The sequence below is a fragment of the Phymastichus coffea genome, unplaced genomic scaffold, assembly GCF_024137745.1.
Source record: "Phymastichus coffea isolate CEN01 unplaced genomic scaffold, Cenicafe_Pcof_1.1 PCOF00002, whole genome shotgun sequence".
Lineage (NCBI taxonomy): Eukaryota > Metazoa > Arthropoda > Insecta > Hymenoptera > Eulophidae > Phymastichus > Phymastichus coffea.
Window position 1 is genome coordinate 15,240,064 of NW_026706813.1, and position 12,242 is coordinate 15,252,305.

The window sequence follows — 12,242 nt, forward strand, 5'->3', positions numbered from 1 at the left end:
ACCAAACGAATTTCATATCACTTCTCATGCGAAAAGCAAACTAGCACATGCAATTCCGACCACAAGGGATGCAACCCTTATTTTTTTTATTTAAAATACTATCTATTTCATGGCTATTTTTATGAAAAAAATTAAAATAACCCGAATAAAATTGGAAAAAATATTACCCTACATAAAATACAAAAATAAAGTTAATCTAGTCAAGCTTTTTTTCAAACTACCCCCTTAAAGTTGAAAAACCACCCCTAAAAAATTGTTTTCAATACATTACAGGTGGTGTTGATAATTTAGTGTAAAATACGTTAAGCATCATTTATACTGTACAAACACAACTATCTCGTGCAGTTTCGACCACAAGTGTTGCAACCCCTAATTTCTGTCATCGAAATTTTTACCTTCTTTGTACCTATTTTTTAAGAAAAGTTCATAATGAGCTTAAAAAATTAGAAAAAATATTACCATGGATAGAATAAGAAAAAAAATTTACTTCTCATTTTTAAAACCACCCCTAATGTTGAAAAACCACCCCCAAAAAATTGTTTCCAATACATTACAGGTCCTGTTGATAATTTACTGTAAAATACGTTGCTCAACACTTATAATGTACAAACACATTTATCTCGTGCAGTTTCGACCACGAGGGTTGCAACCCCTAATTTATGTCATCGAAATTTTTACCTTCTCCATTCCTATTTTTGAAAAAAAGTTCATAATGAGCTTAAAAAAAATTGGAAAAAATATTACCGTGGATAGAATAAGAATAAAAAATTTACCTGTTCAAACTTATTTTCATAACCACCCTCAATGTTGAAAAACCACCCTAAAAAAAGTTTCTGACATATCGTTGCAATCTCTTCTAAATCAAATAAGCTATGATTCCATAGCTATTTTGTTGCTCTCTTTTAAATTTTTTACGTTCTATCGTTTATTAATTCTATCAAAAAATAAATAACTTTTATTATATAAAAAAACAAGTCAAGAATAATATAATATTATAAGTATACCTAGAAGATAAGTATAGTTTCTCGGATGCGCAAAAATTTTGGTATATGAATGATAGTATTATCAGAATTTTATTTACGTCCTACTATCAGTGTCTCTGACGATTGTCTGTTATTTTCATGATTGATAAATATGAGTAAGTAATTCTTCATCAGTAGCCAACACAACTTTCTTGTTGTTGGACGTATTGTATCGACTATTGAACTAACAGCATAATAAATAGTAATAAGAATATAAGATTATAAGTACAAATAATAATAAGATACTATTTCGTTAATTCGTATTTCGTAGTACCTGCTACGTAAGTATAACTATAAAATTATTTTTTATATGCAAATAATTTTACGGCTTTTTAATATTTGTTATTAAAAAAATTGAAATTACACTGATTATGAGGATTTATTAATTAATGATGTTTATAATTATTGTTTACTTATTGATTTGTTTATTATTATTGTTTATTAATTAATATGTTTACTTTTTAATTTATTAATTAATTTTTTTCATGAATGTTTTCTATAAGTTTGTTTATAATTATTGTTTACTTATCAATTTGTTTATTTATTTGTTTTTATCCTAATTTGTTTATTTGTTATTCAGTTTATTTCTTATTCCCCAGCGATATTAGGAGAGACCTATACAGAGGAAAAATAAGGAAAAAAAGGGGACGGATGGATGGACGGACGCACGGAGAATTTCGCGCCTTCTGTTTAATATAATAGAAGATATATAAGATATATATATATATATTTTTTTTTATTTCAGATTAAAAAATGAAAATTAACGCTCTGAACGTTTTAAATTTATTAATAGCTTACTTTCAAACTCTACAAATACCTGAAAGTGAGACAAATTATAAAGAGATTCAATTGTCGGAAAGAATTAAAAGCATTTTAATAGATTCCGTGAATGATTTCAATGAAGTAGATATGATCGTTGAAGATACATTAGATTTTCAAGAAGATTACAAAGATCATGCTGCAAAAATAGTAGAAGATGAAGTTCAACACCATTTTCCTGACGATTTCGAAGCACCCACCGACCATTTTATCAAAAACAATGAAGATGTCAGTTTTGAATATAAGCAAAGAGCCGTAGAATACTGGAGAAGTGGCAAAAAAAAAAATTTAAGTGTTGAAAGTGTACGTCAAAAATTTAAGAAAGTTTCATCTGTGAGTCAGTTGAAACGTTGGGCTCATACAGTCAACAAAGGTGGTACTTATAGAGAAAAAATTGCAAGAATTTGTCAGTACACTTTTAATAATTTTAAAGCAGCAGTAGACGCTGGTTACATCATTCATGATCGTGACATACGTCGATGGGCATTGCAAGCTCAAAAGATTATAGGATCAGAAGATGTAAGATTCAAAGCTTCGGATAACTGGCTTTGTAAATTCAAGAAAGCTCATAGAATAGTATCCCGAAAAATAAATAAGTTTATAACCAAGAAAACACTAGAAAGTAATTCAGAACTAACGATTAAAGCAAATACTTTCATTGCTGATGTTAAAGCAGGCATAAGAATAATTGGAATTCATAATGTGTTTAATTCTGATCAGAGCGGATTCCAACTGGAAATGCATTCCGGAAGAACGCTAGCGGTTGAAGGAGAAAAGCAGGTACAGTGTTTAGTACAGTCAGTTTCTTCAACAACCCACAGTTATACTATACAGCCACTCATATCAGCCGCAGGAGAATTACTGTCACCACTCTTTTTAGTTTTGAAGGAATCTAGCGGTGAGTTTGGACCCATTGTTGAAACCACTTTATTTAGACCCGAAAATGTTTACATAGAAGCATCAAAATCTGGAAAGTTGACTACAGGTATACATAATCCCATCTAGTTACAATTAATGTCATTATAAATGATTTTACAAATAAGATTTTTGATTTTAGATCTCTTTAAAATATGGCTGCAAAAAGTATATTTCCCTAATGTAGGTTCCAATACGATGCTGTTGCTTGACTCTTGGAGCGGTCATTGTGACAGTGCCATAGAAACTGTAACTCCACGTGATAAAATTATAAATTTTAAAAAAATACCGACTGGCACAACGGGAAAAATTCAGCCACTTGATGTTTTTGGATTTCGCATATGGAAGAACTTTGTTCGCCAATTTTCAGATACCGTAATTTTGATGAATTATGATTTGGATTTACATAAAAGAAACAACATCATTAAACTTCAGTCGTTAGTCCACAATCAATTATCTTCACCAAGATATACTAATCTTTTTAAATATTCCTGGTTCAAGAGTGGTTACCTCACTAAAAAACCAGAAAATTTTGACAATCCTGTTGCTTACAGTTTTGGAGATTCCTGCAATACACATTGTGACATAGAAGGATGCAAAAATGTGGCTATTATACGTTGCGGTTGGTGCAAAAAATCATTATGTTTCGAGCACTTCTATGAAGAATATCATTATTGTAAGAAGAATGAACAATAAATCCGTCCTAATTTTTTTGATTGTTTTTAATTGGTAACTGAATGAATTATAGTAACGCATATAAAAATCAATTAAATATATATTACTTGGCAGTTTACAATTTTAGTCACAAGAAAGGAGAAAAACTCAACCAACAAAAACAATGGTAATGCTATCAACCCTCCTAATCACCGAATGGCGATGGTAATAAACCTCCCCCTAATAACCCTCCTAATATCCCCCAATGGCATTGCTTACAACCCCCCATTAACCTCCTAATAACTCCCCCCCCCCCAATAAGACCCTCCCCCTAATAACCCCCTAATAACCCCAGTAGTTAGCAGGGTTGATAACGTTGCCATTATGTTGTTCGGTGGGTTGCAAGCATTGCCATAAGGTTGCAAGGGGGCTCAGCTATGTCTTCGGGCTATTAGTGGGGGGCTAACGGCATTTTCATTGGAGGTTTTTAGGGGGTTATTAGGGGGGATTGTAAGCATTCTGATAGTGCGGGTTAGTGCGGGAAATTGCCATTGGGATATAAGGAGAGTTTTAGAAATTGCTACTGGGTGATGGATCATTTTTCCGGACAGATTCGGAATCGGCGCAACAAAATACTTTGGAAAAACGTTGTCCCAGTTCTCGGTCTTGTTGGGTGATATAATCTTGAATTGGTACATATTTTTCGTATTCTATCCACGATAATAATTTTTCCAATTTTTTAAGCTCATTATGAACTTTTTTTCAAAAATAGGAATGGAGAAGGTAAAAATTTCGATGACTAAAATTAGGGGTTGCAATCCTCGTGGTCGAAACTGCACGAGATAAATGTGTTTGTGCATTATAAGTGATGAGCAACGTATTTTACAGTAAATTATCAACAGGACCTGTAATGTATTGGAAACAATTTTTTGGGGGTGGTTTTTCAACATTAGGGGTGGTTTTAAAAATGAGAAGTAAATTTTTTTTTCTTATTCTATCCATGGTAATATTTTTTCTAATTTTTTAAGCTCATTATGAACTTTTCTTAAAAAATAGGTACAAAGAAGGTAAAAATTTCGATGACAGAAATTAGGGGTTGCAACACTTGTGGTCGAAACTGCACGAGATAGTTGTGTTTGTACAGTATAAATGATGCTTAACGTATTTTACACTAAATTATCAACACCACCTGTAATGTATTGAAAACAATTTTTTAGGGGTGGTTTTTCAACTTTAAGGGGGTAGTTTGAAAAAAAGCTTGACTAGATTAACTTTATTTTTGTATTTTATGTAGGGTAATATTTTTTCCAATTTTATTCGGGTTATTTTAATTTTTTTCATAAAAATAGCCATGAAATAGATAGTATTTTAAATAAAAAAAATAAGGGTTGCATCCCTTGTGGTCGGAATTGCATGTGCTAGTTTGCTTTTCGCATGAGAAGTGATATGAAATTCGTTTGGTCGTAAAATATCAATTAGATGCTGAGATACATTGGAAAATCTATTTTTGGGGGTGAACTTTGAGGGTTGTTTTCACCCCCTCAAAGTGTTTTTCCGCCGATAAAAAAAAATACGTATGTCTTATTTTTTGATGAACTATAACATATCAAAAGATTATTAAAATCGGTGAGGTCGGGTTGGGGGGGTTTCCTTGTACGTCATACGAGTCGAGGAAGATATCAAGTACATTATTTTTAAACGGAGTTCCGTTGTCAAATAAGAATTTGTCGAGTACACCGAAATTTAAGAACGCCTTCTCTTTGAGTTTGCGCTTAATAGTCTCGTTGTGCATGGGCCACGCTTCTCCTACGGAGCGATCAGCGTTGAAGGTCCGAGGAGTTTTTGGAGCGGTAGAGCTTGTATACGCGCTCCTCTCCTCGTTTTTTACGGGTGCAGTCTTGAAGTATTTGGGGCAAATGGCCCTGGTATAACCAGACCAGCTGCAAACCTAACAGAGCAGCTTTTTTGGATCGAGGCCAAGCGGCTGGTCCTTATTCTTGTCGGATTTAAGCGTGATCACTTTTATTTGTGTATCACCTTTTCCTCTGCCACCTCCGTGGTATCAACCTTTGCCACTTCCACGGTCACTCATGCGTGGTGATGACAGTGATGCAGGCCTTAGTGAATCCTGATCCACTCCTTACTAGGGGAGCTTGCTTGCATTACAGCTTCCTCATCGGGTAATAACAAGCCGCGCGTATTTGCTGCCGAGTACTCTAAGTACTTTGACTCCAGAATTTTCTAGACAGTCTTTTCTAGATCTGAATCATGCACCTGAGCTTTTTCAGACAAGGACGCGATGTTCGCCTTAGCTTTGTAGATGGTCTCTGGCAATAAGCTGTGCTCCGAGATGGGTGATGGCTTCCAGTATTTGTCGGATTCGGTGACCTCTATCTCTATGCCTTTTCTGCATAGCTGTTGAAAGGTTGAGAATTATTCTTGATATTTCTTTAGCTCTTTGTTTAGCTTCGGGAGTATGTTGTCCACGGCCAAGTTGATTTGGTCTTGTGTACTTCACGATCGCTCAAATCGGCTGAAGATGGTATTCCATTCCAATAAATCGTCGCGCATTGACTCGTCTGGGCCTTGAATATGGCCGTGCGTTTCAAATGATAAATTTCTGTTGTATTCACGCGACTAATTATAAGCCGTGAGCACTGCCTCCTTTAACAATCAATACGATGTCCAAGTGGGCCGAATAAACCGATACCATATAAGTGTGGAACCTTTCAAGAATGTAGACAATGAGTCTAATAACGCGTCTAATTCACAATGCGATCGAGGCAGCAATTTTCTTCGATTCTCTCGAAAAATTCTCCGGAAAAGTTAATTTTCCTATCGGGCGTATGAGAAAAGGACGGCTATGTCGCAAGCGCACTCACAGCATTTACGTGCGTATAAGTTTTTCCACAATTCTGGGCGTTTTCTTCGTATTGCTTCTCGCAAACGGCGCATAACTTCAAGATAATACTGTTTATTGACCGTACGTCCATATGGTAAGAACTCCTGATGCACCACGCCATGGTAATTGAAGAAAACAGTGAGCAAAACTTTGACATTTGATCTAACTTGGCGTGCTTTTTTCGGTCTTGACTCATCTGGGCTCTTCTATTCGGACGATTGGACTTTGGTTTCGATATCATAACCATATACCCATGATTTGTCACCAGTTATGACCCTTTTGAGTAAATCTGGGTCGTCGTTGACGTCATTCAACAGTTCTTGAGCGATGCTCATGCGACGGTTCTTTTGGTCAAAATTTAGCAATTTCGAAACAAACTTCGTTGACACACGTCTCATGCACAAAACGTTAGAAAAAATTTCATGGCAGGAGCCAAGCGATATATCAACATCCTCAGCAACTTCTGTGATAGTGATTCGACGATTTTCCAGAACAATTTTCTTCAATGCTTGAACGTTTTCATCAGTTGTTGACGTGCTTGGGCGTCCAGAGCGAGGCTCGTCATTGGCATCTTCCCGGACATCTTGGAAGAGTTTGTACCTCTTGTAAACATTTTTTTTACTCAGAACAGTTTCATCGTATGCCACCGTCAACATTTCAAGTGTTTCGGAGCACTTTATTTTATTTTTTACACAAAATTTGATGCAAATCCTTTGATCCATATTTTTCGATAGCAAAAAATCGCCGAGCACGCAAAACACTTATAACCTTTACGCCTCTCACAACCAAACAAAAAATGCTATACACTTGAAACTTGGTACAGATGTTCGGGAAGAGTGTACCAACATAACAAAACAAAAAAATTGATAATCGAAAGTACGTTGCCCGTGAAATTTGAAAAGTCACCATACTTTTTGAACACACCTCGTACTTCCACCACAAGGCATGATTGGACGATTTAATAATAAAGGCGCTAGATCACCGTTCCGAATTTACGGCGATCGTCGGGGATGGAGTTGGAAAATTGCAACAGTTTTTATCTGCCCACTGTGCGACTGCGCAAAGCGGGTAGGTTAGTGAACTTCACGTCGATATCCTTTCCTCAGGCCAATGGTACCAACTAATCGTTGATCTTCTCCGTCCTCTCGCGTCCTGGAAGTGCCGGAAGCTCAGGATACGACTCCTCGTCTTTAATCGGAAATTCGTTAGATCTAGCGCGTAGATCACCTAACGTTCGAAACTAGTAATGAGAAAAAAGAATTCTCGCTACAGACCGTCCGCGGCTGAAAATAAAATCAGCATGCAGGGACGAAAGGGTCAACGAGGCGTAAATAATAGAGATCAGTCACACTCCACTTTTCTTTATTCGACGGCTAGGGTACACATTCGGTCAGAATGGCGGATGGTCAGCGCGGTTTGACGCGATTTAATACGTTCCGGAAACGGATCCATGTGTTCCAGTGAATCAAATATGCGACAAACTATACGCTCGACTCCCAATTCGTGACGGCGATTAGAACTTTATCTAGATATCTAAATCCCCCACACTTTTCATACTCAAGCTAGTTCGAGAAATGGCGGTTGGTCAACGCGACTCGGTCGGAGCACTCTCTTCCCGGCATTGATGGATCCACACGTCACGACGGGATTATTGGCACGAAAAATCACGCACAGCACCCCACAACTATTACTACTAAGTGGCACTTTCCCTACTTTCAGATTATAGCTGCAGACTCACTCGGTGAAACACAAAATCCTTTGATGGTTTCAGCTAATTCTTCGTAATGCGTGTATTAGCGTTAGCGATCAGCGGCAAAATGGACGAGAAACATCTCTTCCTGGTCAAAGATCCTTTTACTTCTCCTCTATCCGAGAAGAAATCATTTTATTGACCGATATGCTAATTCGGATATCAGTAGCGCCCGCCGAATATTTCGTCATTGGTCAATATGCAAATTAGAAAAGTGACAGCGCCCTCATTTTATTTCCTACTTCTTCGCTGTTTTACCTCTCTCACCCTCTATTAAATCGCATCGGTCAGCATTGATTGATGAGAAAGATTTACCTCTACTCCTATTTATTTTTTGGTGCGGACGGAAATAAAATTTATTCTAATTCGCTTATTGGTCGTGGCTTCACCGGCAAGTTTCGTCAAAGGTTCAAATTTCATCAATCAATTATTAATTTAATATGTCAGATTGTTTGTCGCTTATTAATACCTTTAAGGGATTGTATCGGCCGCATACATGTATTTTCTAAATTATTTTAGTATATTTCATACTCTAAATCGCATCGCTAGATATTTTGCAATGATACAATAGTTGTATGTCAGTTTTATCTTCGTAGCGCCTTCATCATCGCGTTTGCGTTCGAATTAGTATTGTATTTATTCTAGTTCGCTCGCTTTCATATGGTCCGCCTCGCTTGCTCTTGTTTAGTCTGTCTCGCTCACTCTCATCTAGTCTGTCTCGCCCGCTCCCGCTTAGTCCATCTCGGCGCTTCAAAATGGTCGCCCTCGCTCGCGCATGTAAACCTCGTGCTCTGTTGCCGGTCTCCAGACCGCCTCCTGGAGTGCTCCCCCTCGATCGTGTGGTGTATGTGTGTATTCGAGTGTTGTGTGTGTGTTTTCCGGGTATTACTAGTGATCAGCAGCAGTATGTGTGTGGCGCTCAGGATGTTGCCGATGATGCGCAGTAGCCTGACACAGCTGATTGCCGGATGCTGCTTCATCGACGATTTTCTGGTCGCCCCAGGCGTGTCAGCTTCTTCAAAGTGTCTGTGTTAATTTCTAGGTGTGTAAGGTGTCCGCAGGTTTCGCTAACATGCATTTCCATTGCATTTCCCAGTCAAGTTTCCGTGTTTTTCCTCCAGCCGGCAAGGGAATGTGTGTGTATGCGCTCTCTTTTTTCGCGTCGTGCGCTCCATTTTTCGCTCATCTGTTTGATCGTGTTCTTTGATTTGTTGCATCGTTTCCTCGAAATGGACGAAATGGGCGAAAATGGAAATAAAACAATTTACCTGTTAGAGCGCGAGTCGGGTATAATTATTCGGTTGGTTACGGGGCGGCAAGGGAACACTTCTCTGAGGTGTTGCAAATAGTACAATACCCTCAGGTAAATCCTTGTAATGCACCGAATGATAACCTAAACGACATTCTTTTTACCAAGCCTGATGGCATACTGAAACTTAGGATATAGCACTATTACATGGTTTTGTGATTGTTATATAAATAGATATGAGAATATGCCTACTCTGATATTCTTCAGGTGTGTGTGTGTGTGTGTGTGTGTGTGCGAGCATGTTTATCTATAATATACTATGTACTTGTATTATAACGAGTAAGAATGTTGACTAGTTATGTCTCTTTCTCCCTATTAGTTAATTACCTTTCTCTGTATTAATGTTATTATATTGCATTTGAGATTATGCCTTATAGAATAACATTTACAGCTGTATGCAGATCAATTAATTATTGTTCACGATTAGTAGCGCAAGGTAACTGAAAGTGGGAAGAGAGAGAGAGGCATATATGCGACGGAGTCCTTACGCGCGTGAGTTATACTATGAGAGATACACGTGCACGCGACGCGAGTTTGTTACCGCGCACTTTGATTGATCGACGCAGACGCGCGTGTAGAGTCCACGAGTTGAGTAACTTAGCGGAGAGCTTCGAGAGAGAATGGACGAAGACAATAAGAAAAGGGCTCGGCACCTCAGAATTTTCAGCGACAACGTATCGGCAACGATAGCAGATAGAAGGAGAAGATTCCTTATCGTGCGTGAATCCTGTCCACGTAGTGATCGACTGCGATGCACGGGTTGCAGAAGAAGAGGCGAGAGCGAGGACGCAATAGGCGGAGCCCACGCCTTGATATACTTGCGACTAGCAAGGACGCAAAACTTATAAGTACCTGTTCGATAGCTATCTCTCTCTTGCTTGACACGACACATGCTCTCTCTCCCTTTCTCGCGTACCGCTGTTATCTCTTTATGAGGAATTACTTTAAAAAGATGTTTATAGCGCATCTATGAGTTGACTTTCTACACTTTTACCTAGTCCCATTGCGTTCATTCTACTCGCGCTACGTCGGATTTTGCGCTTTTTCAGCTAACGCGACGTATCCACGCCATCTGGGCCGCACAGCAAACGACGTAGACACATTCCTGACGATGCACCTAGCGTGCATGATACATATATATATATATATATATATATATATATATATATATACTTATATCTCTTATGTCAACGCGATGAACCGGGCTGATTCCGCGTTACAGTATATAGGCATATTAAAGCAAACGTAAGTAATGGCGTACGACACAGTCCAATTCCGAGTATGTAAAAATCATGAGCAGTATAATAAAATATATTATATTGTCTGAATATATATAATATACTTGCTTTATATTTCTATAGTAATAAATCAGGATAATATGTATTATATTTTAAATGGAAACAAGTAATTTAACACTATGGCGTTTAATTTATAATTAAGATTAATATATTTAACAATGTAATAGAGATTAAAAAAATAGGTAGATGAATAATATGCCAGCACGTAAATATATAATTTCCAACCCTAACTTCCATACATCTTTATATTTTACTGCTTTATTTCTTTTTTAAACGTATATTGTATATTTGAATATGCATAAATATTTATTAAGTAGTTTAATATTTAGAGCCGGAGGAATTATCATAAATAAAATATTTTTACATTCATGATTGAAATAATATTTATACGTAAAGAAAGAGTATTTTGAAAAGTACTGAAAGCAAAGATTTGGAAAAATAAATTAAAAATAATATTTTTCAGCTATAGAAACAGTTTATATTTTAAAATAAAATTTCAGTACTTTCGATGCTTTTGAATAATTAAAGAATATTAATTCTTTGAGTTGTAACAGGATGTCGACGTAAATTTTTCTTTTACTTTTTTCACAGAGATATAGTTATAGATAAAAAATATCTTTAGCATATTTAGAAATATTAAATTCACTATTCGTGTACCTCTATAACGTTAAAAAAATAATTTTACTTACAATTACAGTCAGAGAATATCACTTTTATCGTTCTTTACTGCGTGAATTACATCGAAAATAATGATGGAAAAGTGGATAGATCTTAAAACTATAATCGAAGAATACATAAAAAACTTTTTAGAACTTTTGAACGTTACATTATAAGGCTGTTAAGTGATTATATGATTTAGAACCTGTTAATACCCGTTAGAATGAAATACTTTGTTTCGTTTGTAAAAGTGATCTGAATTACTAAAAATGTAAATATTGACTGAATGCTAAAAATATCTATATGCATAATAAAATATCATTCATAGCTCGATGCCAGTAATGTAGACATGCTTTCAACTTAAAAATACTCGTCTGGAGAAATACAATCGATCACCTGTTCCTATCAAAGATCTATTAATTTGCAATTATTGAAATAATTAAAAAATTTATCAGAAACGACCGTCGGCGATTTACTAGGTGCTGAATTCTAAGTACTCGTGGCTGTGGATTTCATTTTATATTGTAACGATCACCAACTCCCGTATAAGAAATCACACGAAATAATTATAAAAAAAGGATGTAACTTTATTTACTACATAACCCTAGCGACACGATTTAAGACTACCCGACAACTAACTAACTTTACGACAACAACACAACTGCTTGGCAACCTTCTGATCTTCTTTTCTTGACGTTCGACGGTCCGACATATAACGATATGATCTTGGTAAAGATAATGAAATCTCTTCCTATCGCCTTGCCTATAAAATTTTTCTAAAAAGTAAAACTTACATACGAGTAGGGTACAGATAATATCTAGAGCCTAGAGACTATTTGGAAAAATGTAGTTGAAAGCAAGTGAAAATTGTAATTCAACAATTTCTACGAAGCAGCAATTTTGATATATTGTAAGA

The 12,242-nt window shown here is 36.4% G+C and overlaps 1 protein-coding gene across 1 annotated transcript in view; it reads left to right on the plus strand.

Annotated features, from left to right (window-relative positions):
• The window catches only part of LOC131663122 (extracellular sulfatase SULF-1 homolog), a 566,756-nt gene that overhangs the window by 91,592 nt on the left and 462,922 nt on the right, over positions 1–12,242 (plus strand). The window lies entirely within an intron of this gene.